This window comes from Periophthalmus magnuspinnatus, chromosome 9 (assembly GCF_009829125.3).
Source record: "Periophthalmus magnuspinnatus isolate fPerMag1 chromosome 9, fPerMag1.2.pri, whole genome shotgun sequence".
Classification (NCBI taxonomy): domain Eukaryota; kingdom Metazoa; phylum Chordata; class Actinopteri; order Gobiiformes; family Gobiidae; genus Periophthalmus; species Periophthalmus magnuspinnatus.
In genome coordinates this window covers 31833786-31846762 of record NC_047134.1, presented here as the reverse complement: position 1 = coordinate 31846762, position 12977 = coordinate 31833786, and the positions used below count along the sequence as shown (strand labels likewise).

Here is a 12977-nt window from a genome sequence, read left to right as displayed (position 1 = left end):
CTGTCTACATCCCCAAAAGCTCGAAAATGCTCTGTTCCACTTTGTGATGTCATGAAGCGGTAGTTTTCAAGTTAACAGCTAAATTTTACCATTAACTGAGCAGAGATCATCCAAATGATTCTAGTGGAGGTATATAGAGTTTAAAAATACAGAGGAGCACGTTCTGTATTACCACATGATGACATCACAAGGTGGAACAGAGCGTTTACTGCCTGAGAGAAGAATGCAGCCTAAATATGCAGGGGTTTGTGTGTTAAACGTGTGTGAATGAAACAAAACACAAACCTGGGTATGTTTGTGGTGATGAGTAAACGACATTATAATGCAGATTTAAAAAAAAACAAAAAAAACAAAACTGTAATATGGGCCGTATAAAGTGAAAATGAGACCGCCGTCTGCAGGAAAATATAGAGCATTTCTCAGCGTTAAAAGTGAAACGTGAAGTGTTTTTGATGAATAATAATAAAAACTAATAATAAGGTGATCTAAATATGTTACGGGTTAATAGTTAAGTGTAAAACTCCCTCTTTAACACAAACCCTCAGATTGAAAAGTGTAAGAGTCGGATAGTTATATCATTTCCCACCTCACCACCTGTTAGTGCAGTGGACCGGCGTCTGACTCGTGGAGTTTGCAGACAGTTTACGGCTCATTTGTGATGTGTAAACTTGATGAAGGAGCAGATCGGTCGTTCTTGTGGGAGGCAGCCCACTCACACTAGACCGACGGGAGCTGTAGCAAAAGTGCATCTTAAAACAAACTACAATAAACTCGCTCAACTCGGGGCAGGGTTAGACTGGATATATAGGGAGTTTAAAAGTCCCACGTGGTAAACTGACTTTTGGAGTAGTGCAGCTAACCCTAAGGAGTATAACGAGTAGAGCCCGGTCGATAAAATACTCAAACGTGGATGACATAATACTCCCTGCTTACGTTTTTAATAAATCCAGCAAATAAAGAGAAGAGCGCTTCCCTATAAACTCATATCCCCAGTTTCACCTTATGATGTCATTAGGAGGTCATCCGGGCAGTACTGTTTATAAAGCTGCAGTGCGTAACTTTTCTGCTGCAGGCTACCACTTCCTCGCTCGTATGGACGTGTTATCGTGTTGCCCATAATGTCCCACAGCATGGCATTACAGCTAGGGAAGCAGCGACCCAGCTTTTTCATGTTTCAATACCATTTTTTTTCCGATACTATGGTTTTAAGTATCTGCCGATACCCGATACCAACCGATACCAGAGCAGTGGCCAAAAACTGCAAAACTAACACGAGACTATTACATAAATGTACAGTCCCAGCCGGAATATCGAATGAACTGATATTTTAGAGCCGATATCCGATCCAGCGCTTTTTTTCGATACTTATAATGGAATAAATGCTGGATATCTATATTTAATGCCATACCGTGGAACATTCCAGACAAAACAATAACATCTCCAGTACAGTCCCAGCCGGAATATCGAATGAACTGATATTTTAGAGCCGATTTTCCGATCCAGCGCTTTTTTCCCGATACCCATAATGGAATAAATGCTGGATATCTATGTCTGGAATGTTCCACGGTATGGCATTAAAGAAAGCAATAACATCTCCAGTACAGTCCCAGCCGGAATATCGAATAAACTGATATTTTAGAGCTGATTTTCCGATCCAGCGCTTTTTTCCGATACCCATAATGGAATAAATGCTGGATATCTATGTTTAATGCCATACTGGGGAACATTCCAGACAAAGCAATAACATCTCCAGGGATGCAGAAAAATTACACAGTGCAGCTTTAAAGTCCATAGACCTTCACTAGACTCATTCTAATAATACAAAATCTCAAATTAACTTCACTGAAATTAACATCAATGAGCAACTAGCTAAAACTCAGCTATGGTTTTTAGCCTCGTTTGAACTGCTTCCTTTTTCACGACGTACCTGCTGCCTGTGATATTAATAGCGCAGAGTAATTTAATACCCGGTGGTCTGCAGACGGCACTTTGCTCCCTGTAGTGAAACGTATTACCCAATATCGAGCCTGTTGCCTTTTGACACACTATTAAGAAATGATGTATTTAAGAGCTTTATGCAAATTATATACAGCTCCCACAAAATATCACCTTAAAAAAATGTCGAATCCCTAATATATCTCCCCACTGTGAAACTGAATACATTTAAAGTGCATATGGCAGGTTTTGATGTTTCTCTAATTATCTCTTGGTTTGGTGGGATTGTACCTTCATCATAATTAAGTGACAGTTTATTAAAAGCAACGACACAAAAAATCCATCCAAAATCCAGGGACAATTATGCACAAGGAAGGCAATAAAGGTGTTGTCTATTTTTATTAGTCCAATCGTACCGAGACTAGCTCAAGATCTGTTGTGTTATTTAGACGAGTCTCGGCCCTGGTTAATGCTATGGTTGCTAGGTAACAGTTATGTAATTATCTCTAGGTATGCTGCCCATGTACAAACAAGAAGGACAGTTATAAATATCACCAAAATAAAAATATAATGATATCTACTATGTTTTGGTGAAATGAGTAGTCTAACCATATGAAGGCAAAATATTTCCTGGTGGTTTGCAGAATCTAATGTGATGATGTCGTACTCTCAGATGGGGAAAGGGACAGTTTTTCCTACACTGGACTTTGGCAAAGCTCAAAGGTAAATGCACAAATGTTGACCTTGATAATGTTTGATTGCCTAGTCCTAGACCCAAGAATGTACTGTATTAGCACCAGTGGTAAAACATAACAAATTAAAAGTAGTAAAGTATACATTTTAGGTATTTGTACTTTACTCAAGTAGATTTTAAATTGGATACTTCACTACATTTGAGAGCAGATATCTGTACTTTCCATTACATTACATTTTTGAACAGGACTGTATTTTTTTTATATTTTTATTTATTTATTTATTTTTTTAACACATTGAAATTCAAAATTCTGAAGAAATCTTTCTTAAAATCACTACTTTTGAAATCTGCATAAGTACATTTTTAAATAGTTACTTTTTTACTTTTTTTACTACTTTTTATTTTTTCATGATACTATTATTTGCGCTTTTTTTTTTTTTTTTTTTTTTTGCTGCAGTAACTGTACTTTTACTTCAGTAACTAAACTGAGTACCTCTTCCACCACTTATTAGTACAATGATTAACATTGTAACAATATTAATTTAAGCTGCCCCTGTCTGTCTTAAATAATACTGGTCTATAGAAGGTTGTGATGTCATCTAAATCTCACCAATATTGACCAGTGGAATTCTAGTGTGAATGTGAAGCCTTGTGCATATAATGGGGACGTTACACTCAATAATAACAACAAAGGGTGAAGGGAAATCAATACGCATATCAATATGTGGATTGAGACCATATATATGACTAAACCAGGGCAGGTCTTGTCCAGCACTAAACAAAATGGAACATTGTGAAAGTAGAGGCCTGTCTCACATCTTCAAGAAGACTGTTCCAGGTTTTAGCTCCATAAAACTGAAACACTGATTCTCCATGTTTAGTCCTGACTTTGGGACCAGCAGGAGGCCGGTCCCTGAAGTCCTCAGAGTGTGAGATGGTTCATATGACTCTAACATATCAGATGTACTATGGTGCTAGGCCATGGAGAGACTTATACACAAGCAGAGCTGCTTTAAAGTCTATTCTCTGAGCCACAGGAGCCAGTGCAGAGACCTGAGCACAGGACTTACCTGCTCGTACATGGTTATAGTCAGGACCCGAGCAGCAGTGTTCTGGATGTACTGCAGCTGTCTTAATGCTCAAGCATAAACCATGTGAATGTTATCCTAGAGTGAAGGACACCCGACGCTAAGCCTTAAAAGAGCTGAGTCTGAATTTTAATCTAATCATGCTATAGAAATAACAGAAAAAGAGCTCTTTCATTTAAAGAAGACAGAACTATACAGCAGCCACAAGCACAATATGACACCCATGGGCTTGGACATTTTAAACCGCAACATTGATCTAACACACCTTAATAAAAGAAACAAGGGTTGGGTTATAAAATTGTAGAGGTTGATGGGAGCGAGCAGTGGATTTTTGTTTTTCAGTTATGCTGCCCAATCCTATATGTATCACAGATTAAGAAAATGAAATTGGAGAACAAAGTAAGTACATCTGAGTGGGCGGGGAAGGGGGGATAAATCAGAGCAATGACGTCACGAATACAGGAGTATAAAGGTTACTCAAACGTGCATGAATCACTCTAAATACAACTTCGACTGGGTAAAAGAGTTAAAAGCTCTAAAAAGTCGATTTTGCGTTATCTCCTTTAATCTGTGCAGGAAATCATGTCAGTTACAAAAAAACAATAGAACTAAGGTGACGAAAAGCATTTGAAAAGCCACCATAACTCATAATATCAGCTTTGTTAAAAAAAAACATCTACTGCTCCTCTGGCCTCCACTCATCACTGTTACCTTTGATATGGCAGCCACGGCCTTTGAATTGATTTCCAGTAATTAGCCACTTCCGAACACCAGCGAGCACGGTGCAAATCCCATAGGAATGCTAAGGCTAAAGGTTAGCGTTACCCCAGCCACCTATTATTGGCACAGCATCCACTTAACCACATTTTCAGCTCCTTCAATCTTTAAAATAAATACTCTTGTTTAGTTATTGAGGTTTTAAATGACGCGTTCCACCACTGTAACCACAATGTAAGTCTATGGGGATGGAATGTAATGAGGGGACGCACTGCGGGGGGTGGGAAGAAAAATATTGGCTAAAGGTTAAACTAGTTCGATTTGTCTCATTGTTTACATGTGAAAAGGTCAGCTGGTCAACAAAACAACCTACAGCCTGTAATAATGATGAACAAACTGTTAAACTACAATTACAATAACTACATTTACAAAAATAATAATGGATTGGATGGATAAAATTGTACTTTTTTTGTTTTTTGAAGCTACACAAAATGATTTTACATGACTCTAATACTAGCAGTAATCTGGAAGGTAATTAGCTTTTGAATTTCAGAATAATTGTTAACAGTTGAGTTGTAATTTTATTGGTTTTAGATTTTTTGGTATAATTCTCAAATAACTACATTGCAGTAAACATTTTTCTGCCCTCTACTTGATAAAAGGTTTAATGTTAAACACTATACAGATGTCCTGATGTCCTGGAGAACCTTTACGGATCCGGGACTGGACTTTTTTGGTTGATTTGAGCATTTTCCTAGTATTTATTACTTTATCGAATCTTGTCTGTAATAGTCTCGTCATAGTTTTTCCGACTCTCCGACCTCAAAGTGCGACTGGAACGCAGAATTAACCCGACATTGACTCTGGGCTCTCTCACATAGCAACGTGTAACACTAAGTAGGCTCGGTGGACTGACTGCTTAAGTTAAGTAACGCTGTATTACTGTAGAGGTGATCAGAAAACTAAATTCGGAAAAGAGCCATAAACTGTATGAATGAAAAGCGGACACAGGGTAAAATGAAAACATGAATATATTATAGATATTTCAATGTGCATATACGTATAACCAGGTATGCAATAATATTCAATAGATACAACAACATGTGTGTATGATAGACATGTGTATTAATATATATTATAGACAGGAAGAAATGCAATGAATGAAATGAAAATCAAACCAAAAGGAAAACTTCAGGAGTGCAAAATATTTCTAGTCCCGTGAAACTACTGAATGTCCATTCCTTTGCAATATGTCCATGTCTTTTGAACTGTGTCTCAAAGTTCAATCCAAGAATAAATAAAGTTCGATTTCCTACCACAATGTGGTGTTTCTAGCTCGCCATCACGGGACTGAAGAGGAATCTCCTTTTACCAGAAGAGGAAAAGAAAAACCTGACACATGGTCAAAGGAAAAAAAACAAATTAAATTCACATCATTAATTAGAGCTGGAAGCCTCCGAACTAATGACATAAATATAAATTAGCAATTATTTTGAAATGCCATAAATTTAAATGTTCAATAAATTTAGAAATTAAATTCCTAGATTGTTATATTAACAACACTGAGTTCAAGAACAGGTCAAAGTGCACCTTTAAATCAAAATTAGCTGTAAAGCTTACAGTTCATCAATAGCTTTAAAAGCTTATCAAATATTTTCAAATCAAATTCACTTAGATATCATTTGCGCAAAAAAATAAAAAAAATGTAGCTACATTCACTCATAATACATCACAGTACAAAACTATCATAGCCGCCAAAAGAGTAACTCAAAATAACAAAATCGGACACTAAAACGGGCCCACATAACATAAATGAAAGTGTCCTTTAAATGCTAAAGGTTTGGCCTTTAATTCGGCAGGAATAATAAATCAAATAATGTCCGTATTTAATCAATAAACACGCTAATAGGTCGCGCTAATAACGCGCTAGCATTAGCCGAATTAGCTGCGGCCTCCAAGGAGTTTTGAATCAAACGCCAGATAGCGGTAAAGTGGCGTGTGTTTAACTGTTTAACTAAAACAACGGCAACTTAACATGATATCGTGACTCACCGATGAGCGGAAGATCAGATGGACGGTAAGATGAGGAAGAATGAGCCACGGAAAAGTTAGGACGCCAACTTCAGAGCACAAACAGCAGCAACAGCAGCACAGTGAGCAGCAGCAGGGAGCAGCAAACAGGAAGTGACGGGGCGGGGCCAGGTGATACTGAAGGGGCGGGGCCAGGTGATACTGAAGGGGCTCAGTAGAGATGGGGGCCGCTAAGTCACGTGGGTTACAAACGCACTGCTGCATCATTTAAACTTAATGACAATGGAACATAACCATGTGTCATAATCAGGAAACTAAACTTCTAACCCAGAAAGCAAGGTTGTAACCAATTCACACATCCCTTCCCTGCACATTCCCAGTAACTTGCCGGAAAATGGACAGAACAAAAACGCAGGAAAAATCTGGCAAAATGCAGGTAAATTCCCAAGTTAGGCTCCGTGTGTGAAAGGCGCTTCTATCCATCTTGTTTATTAAATGTACTACTAGGCCTGTCATGATCATTTCTATATTGACTTGCCGTTCAATATATGATAAATGGAGCAATACTTTTTGGGGATCAAAATTTATTGAGGTACTTTTTCCTTGCACTAGTGGGAAAAGTTTGGTTATTTTTCTGTATCATGATGAGATTTGAGCTGTGGAAGGTCAAATTTTGAACTTCTAAGAGACAAACTAGCTACTCAACCCTTGTGTTGTCTTGGGGTAATTTATGACCCCAAAAAATAACTCACTCGCAGCAGAACTTGGACATTTCTCCATCAAATAGGTTGGAAATTGGGCCACTTGAAAAAATGTTGATTGTATAATAAGAACTGTCTGAAAAACAAGTTACGTTAAAGTTCGATTTGACGCCAGTTTGTTTCTTTTATAACTCGGATCAACTTAATTTCCACCGCTGTACTTGACAAACACAGGACAGTGATGGAAATTAAGAGCTGCAGGAGATTTTGAGGTCCAAAAATGCACAATCTTTACTAAAATACGGCCGATTAACCGAAAAAAAAAAGTGTTATTTTATGGCTGAGTTATAAGAAAAATAAATTGGGGTCAAATTGAGCCCAGAGGAACTTCAGCGTAACTCGACTGGGAGGAACACACAAGGGTTAAGAATATACTTTTTTTTTGGAGATAATTGTGCTTTATAGTTTGCTTTTAATATTATCGTTTATCGTTATTTACTTCATGACAGGCGTATAAAACTGGATTGGATAAGTGCTGTATACAGTGGCTATACAGTTCTTATTGGACATTATTTTCCCTGTGGAGAGCATCTATCACACTCACACCTGCCTCCCCATCCACCGCTCACGATAAACAGTTTTTGGCCCAGCGTTTTCAATCTCCGCATAATTCAAAACCGGTCCAATTCGTGTTTGAGACGGGACCAACTTCATTTTTCAGCCCCAGTGTGAATAAACAGCACCTCGCGGCTTTCACGACAAGCTAGCTCCTCTCATAATATTTGGATGTTTCTTGTCACAGTTCCATATTTTTTATATTCTTGTCAGCTATTTTTCATATCTGCACAACCAAGCCCTGCAACCTTCAGCTGTAAAAGAGCGAAATGTAGATGTTAAAAGACTGAAATGGTGCGTTTGAGGAATTGCCTTGTGACAGGAAGGTTGCTAGTTCAGTAACCCCTGGGCAGTTTATATTGTTGTTGTGTCACTGGGCAAAACTTATGTTGGTGGTGACTGTAAAGATGTTAGCAAGTTTTGGCAACCACATTTTCGTGATCTAAAGTTATTCCTCACTTGCCGTATGCATCCGAACATCCTAATTATTCACTGCGATGACTTCATAAGCACTTTTCACAACTTCTTTTCAGAGACTAAAGTGGGGTTTTGGTGTCAGTAAAGCTAAGTAATACCATGCTAAGAGCGCACTTCCTGATTATCAGACAGTTAAAAAAATGCAGACAGCACACAGTGGACTTACTTTGAACTCAGGAGCTGCTTATACAATATCTGTGCTGGGGTAAAACTCATTTTGCTCAAATACATGGGGGAAAATGGGTATAGGGCCTTTTTCTGGGGTCCACCAGATGTTGAGAGATGCTTTTCCTACAGTTTTCCATGATATGGGATTAAACATATCTACGTTCATGGAGACAAGCAGGTGATACCACCAGGCCAAATTACAAGTCAGATCTGTGGACAACAAGAACGTCTATTTCTCAACTGATGTTTGGAGAATAAAACCAGCCCTAATTGAATACATTTAGACATTCAATTAGGGTCGGTTTTAATGCCATATTGTGAAACATTCCCGTCAAAGCAATAGCATCTCCATGCAGTCAAGCATGTAGGAAAGCCCCCTACAGAAAAGTTACATAGTGCACGTTTAAACAGATTGCATTGACTGGTGTAAGATTTATTTGTAACATCTATAGGCAGTTTAGAACATTCCAATGTGAATCCATCCAGTGGCACCAAACCGTACAATGAAAGCTATTACAGAAATATTTTACAGTGATGAAAAACCATCTCAGAGGAAGCCATTTTTCTTCAATTGGACAGAAAGTACAGAAAAGACATTCTCTTTCAGAGCTGTCAGAGGGACTGTGAACAGAACAGGATGGATATTATGGAACAGTATAGTGTATAATAGCCTGGTAAATCGGCCCATCTCACGTTCTTTTGACCAGAATGAGAATCTGACATGTCCAAAAGACAATATACAGTGCCCATATATATATATATATATATATATATATATATATATATATATATATATAGTGTGTGTGTGTGTGTGATTAATTATCCAGTCGATTCACTTTTTGTAAGATCGTCCACACTGGGGCATCAGGGGCATTGAGTTTACTTGCAAAGTATATAGCGGACGCTCATCTTGGCCGTGCTGCGTTTTTGCGCCACGATATCGAGCATCAGAGCAATGCCAATCTGGCTTTGACGTGGCCTGTTTTGAGCGTTCAGGCGTTGAACGCCCTGTTTGCACGTCCAAAGCATGAGACACCAGAGTTGAAAAAGTTGAACTTTTGGTGTTTGATGCGCAACGTTAACCAATCAGAGACTACGCTACAGTGATTTAGCAACGTCATTATCTGGAAAAAGTAGAAAGACATCAGCCACAAACTGGAGCCAACTTAATTATGCTGGATGCACCGGCTAGCATAAAGGCTAGTCTCGGACCCAGACACGCCGCCTCAGAGCTGATTGACTCCATTGATGGGTTTGTTGTAATAAATACACTAAAGCCACTCTCTCAACCTGGTCTGAATCGTTCACAAAGACACAAGGAAAAGAAAACATTCAAATGCACTCGCAGACCACTAGGGACACCCTGGACGTGTTTGTCCTCAAACACGTCCTCTGCAAAGGTGTCCAACTAGAGGTGTCCAACGTGTATATATATAAAAATCTTCTTCTCACCCTCCGCGGGTGGTCTCTCATCCCCTCTCTTTTCCACACTCAGGACCTTTACCAGAGGCCTGGGAGTTTGAGGGTTCTGTGCAGTATCTTTGCTGTTCCCAGTACTGCACTTTTCTGGACTGAGATGTCTGATGTTTTTCCTGGGATCTGCTGTAGCCACACCTCCAGTTTGGGGGTCACATCCATCCATCCATCTATCTATCTATCTATCTATCTCTCTATCTCTCTATCTCTCTATCTCTCTATCTCTATCTATCTCTATCTATCTCTATCTCTATCTACCTTATCTCTATCTCTATCTATCTCTATCTACATCTACCTTATCTCTATCTCTATCTATCTCTATCTCTATCTACCTTATCTCTATCTCTATCTACCTTATCTCTATCTCTATCTACCTTATCTCTATCTCTATCTACCTTATCTCTATCTCTATCTACCTTATCTCTATCTCTATCTACCTTATCTCTATCTCTATCTCTATCTACCTTATCTCTATCTCTATCTACCATCTCTATCTACCTTATCTCTATCTCTATCTACCATCTCTATATATCTTATCTCTATATGAAGGGAGGATCACACTACACTGAAACTAACACACCTTTTTGTTTACAGTTTCTGTTGGTTGTCTGGGTGTGATGAGCTACACTAAGTGTGAACTGTGCCTCAGTCATATTTATCATGATCCTTCAGGCCCCTAGTGGGGGCCCTCACACCTATAGCATATTGTTTGTTTAGATATAAGGCTAAGGAAGTTATAAATAGGAGATAGATGATGTCTAAGGCCCCCATTCCTGTTCAAAGATGGATTTGTCTTTCCTAACAAAAAATGCTTCTTTAACTCCCCTCTCAAACCATTTTCTCTGACTAAGCTCTGTTCCTCACTGTCTTCAAAGGAGTGGTTAGTGGCTTTGAGATGGAGATGTATAGCAGCCTGGGAGTCCTGACGCTCATAACGATGTTGGTACATCCTTTTATGTAGTGATTCCTTTGTTTCTCTGAGCAGAACTGAAGAATGGGATGAGCAACAAAACATCTTCATGCCTATAACTTTTTGTCCATTTGACAGATTTGAATTTTTCTATTACCATGGATCATACCTGGACAACTGAGGGATTACACACACATCTTTGCTGGTAATGTTCCACAATATATCATTTAATGTATACATCTTGCATTTATTCAATTCCAGATGTTTTTGGTGCTACATTCTTACTGTATAACTTGGTCTGGTGTCACCTGTTTGTCTTGGTTAATGCTGGAATGTCAGGTCAGGATGGATGGTTTGCTGTGATTTGTCATTCAAAGTGATAAAGTTTAGTAACAGGGTTTTCAGGGCTTTTTTTGAAGATGGTGAGTGTGGATGAGTCTCTGATGTGTTTGGACAGGAGGCTCCAGAGGGTGAGGGCAGCAGCGGAGAAGGCCCTGTCCCCCCAGGTCTTATGTTTACTTCTGATACGGGAAGACAAGAGGTTTGCATCAGCTGATCTGAGATGTTAAGGCGAGGAAAGTAGTTAAGGTTAGGGTTAGGAAAAGGCTTTGGGGTAGTCGAAGTAACTTTACAAACACATGTTCACCTGTAAGCCTTACCTCAACTTACACCCTAAAATAAAACATAAAACAGTCAACCATACAACATTTAGGCCGTTTCATAGCAACATTAGCTAAAACATCACCATGTCAGCGAGAGCTATGTGATAAATTCTGTCCCCTCAGACCCAGCTATTTAGAACTAACAGTTTGTCTTCTAGGTTAAAAGTCCCATAAAACAACAAATAAACTTAAAAAAAAAAGTCTCCTGTCCACATTCAAAGCCATTCCTTGTTCCACAATACTCCTCCAATCTCATCCACATGCCACCCACTCTCTCTGCTCCTCCTCCTCTCTCCAGCTCTGTTCCCTCTCCTCCTCTCTCTGCTCCTCCTCCTCTCTCCAGCTCTCTGTTCTCTCTCCTCTCTCTCTCTCTGCTCCTCCTCCTCTCTCCAGCTCTCTGTTCCCTCTCCTCCTCTCTCTGCTCCTCCTCCTCTCTCCAGCTCTCTGTTCCCTCTCCTCCTCTTTCTCTCTGCTTCTCTCTCCAGCTCTCTGTTCCCTCTCCTCCTCTCTCTCTGCTCCTCCTCCTCTCTCCAGCTCTCTGTTCCCTCTCCTCCTCATGCTCCGTTTCATCTCCTCTCTCCACTTCTCTGTTCTCTCTCCTCCTCTCTCTCTCTCTGCTCCTCCTCTCTGCAGCTGTCTGTTCTCTCTCCTCCTCTCTCTCCATGCTCCTCCTCTCTCGAGCTCATAACTCAGCTCAATTATTAATTTTTTTCACTCATTTTTATGTTTTAAACTTGTTCCATACAGCGTTCTTGTGTGTTTTAAAAGCCGCTTATTAATAAAATGTATTATTATTATTAAAGCGATATCATTTCATTGGAAAGATCCCCCACCAGAAAAGTAGCATAGTACAGCTTTCACAGGTACAAACCAAGACTAATCAAGGCTAATGATCTCCACTATGACATATTTAGTTGCAATATCAGATATTACATTGGCCAATATTGCAATATTGATTCTTACGCAACCCTATTCTAAGTTACTAATTCTTTAGATGATTGGACACACTAAGTGCAATAGAGCTGGGTATGGATTTCACGCGCGTCGCCAGGTCCTGAGTCACAGTTTTACGCACTCATAATTTCACATTAGGACTATTTATCCCATATAGATTTCATCCTGACTACAGCCCTTCCGCTCTTTTAAGCCTTCCCCGAGATAGTTTGTCATGTTAATCACTGCATATATATTTCGGTCTGGGAGTTAGCAGCGAGCACACCCGGAGACGCCGCTCTGAAAGTAGGCCAAGCACAATCAATTCACCACCTCCCGCTAAACCACGTCTGGGAAAAATAAATAAATAAAATAAAATCCCGGATCAAAGGCTGGCTGTGTCCCGCATTAGACGGCACAAAATGGGGGATATTCCTGCACAGTTTGGCCTCACAATGAGTGTTCGGGTCTGTATAGATTTGTGTTTGACAGCGGTGGATGGCGAAATGCTTGGCACGCTTTTCCAAGATATCCAAATCGTTTCTTGACACTTAGAGAGAGAGAGAATAA

At 39.4% G+C, this 12977-nt stretch overlaps 1 protein-coding gene across 1 annotated transcript in view; it reads right to left on the bottom strand.

The window, feature by feature from the left end:
- Window positions 1-12977, bottom strand: part of zmat4a (zinc finger, matrin-type 4a) — a 239555-nt gene that overhangs the window by 164212 nt on the left and 62366 nt on the right. The gene's annotated exons all lie outside the window — the stretch shown is intronic.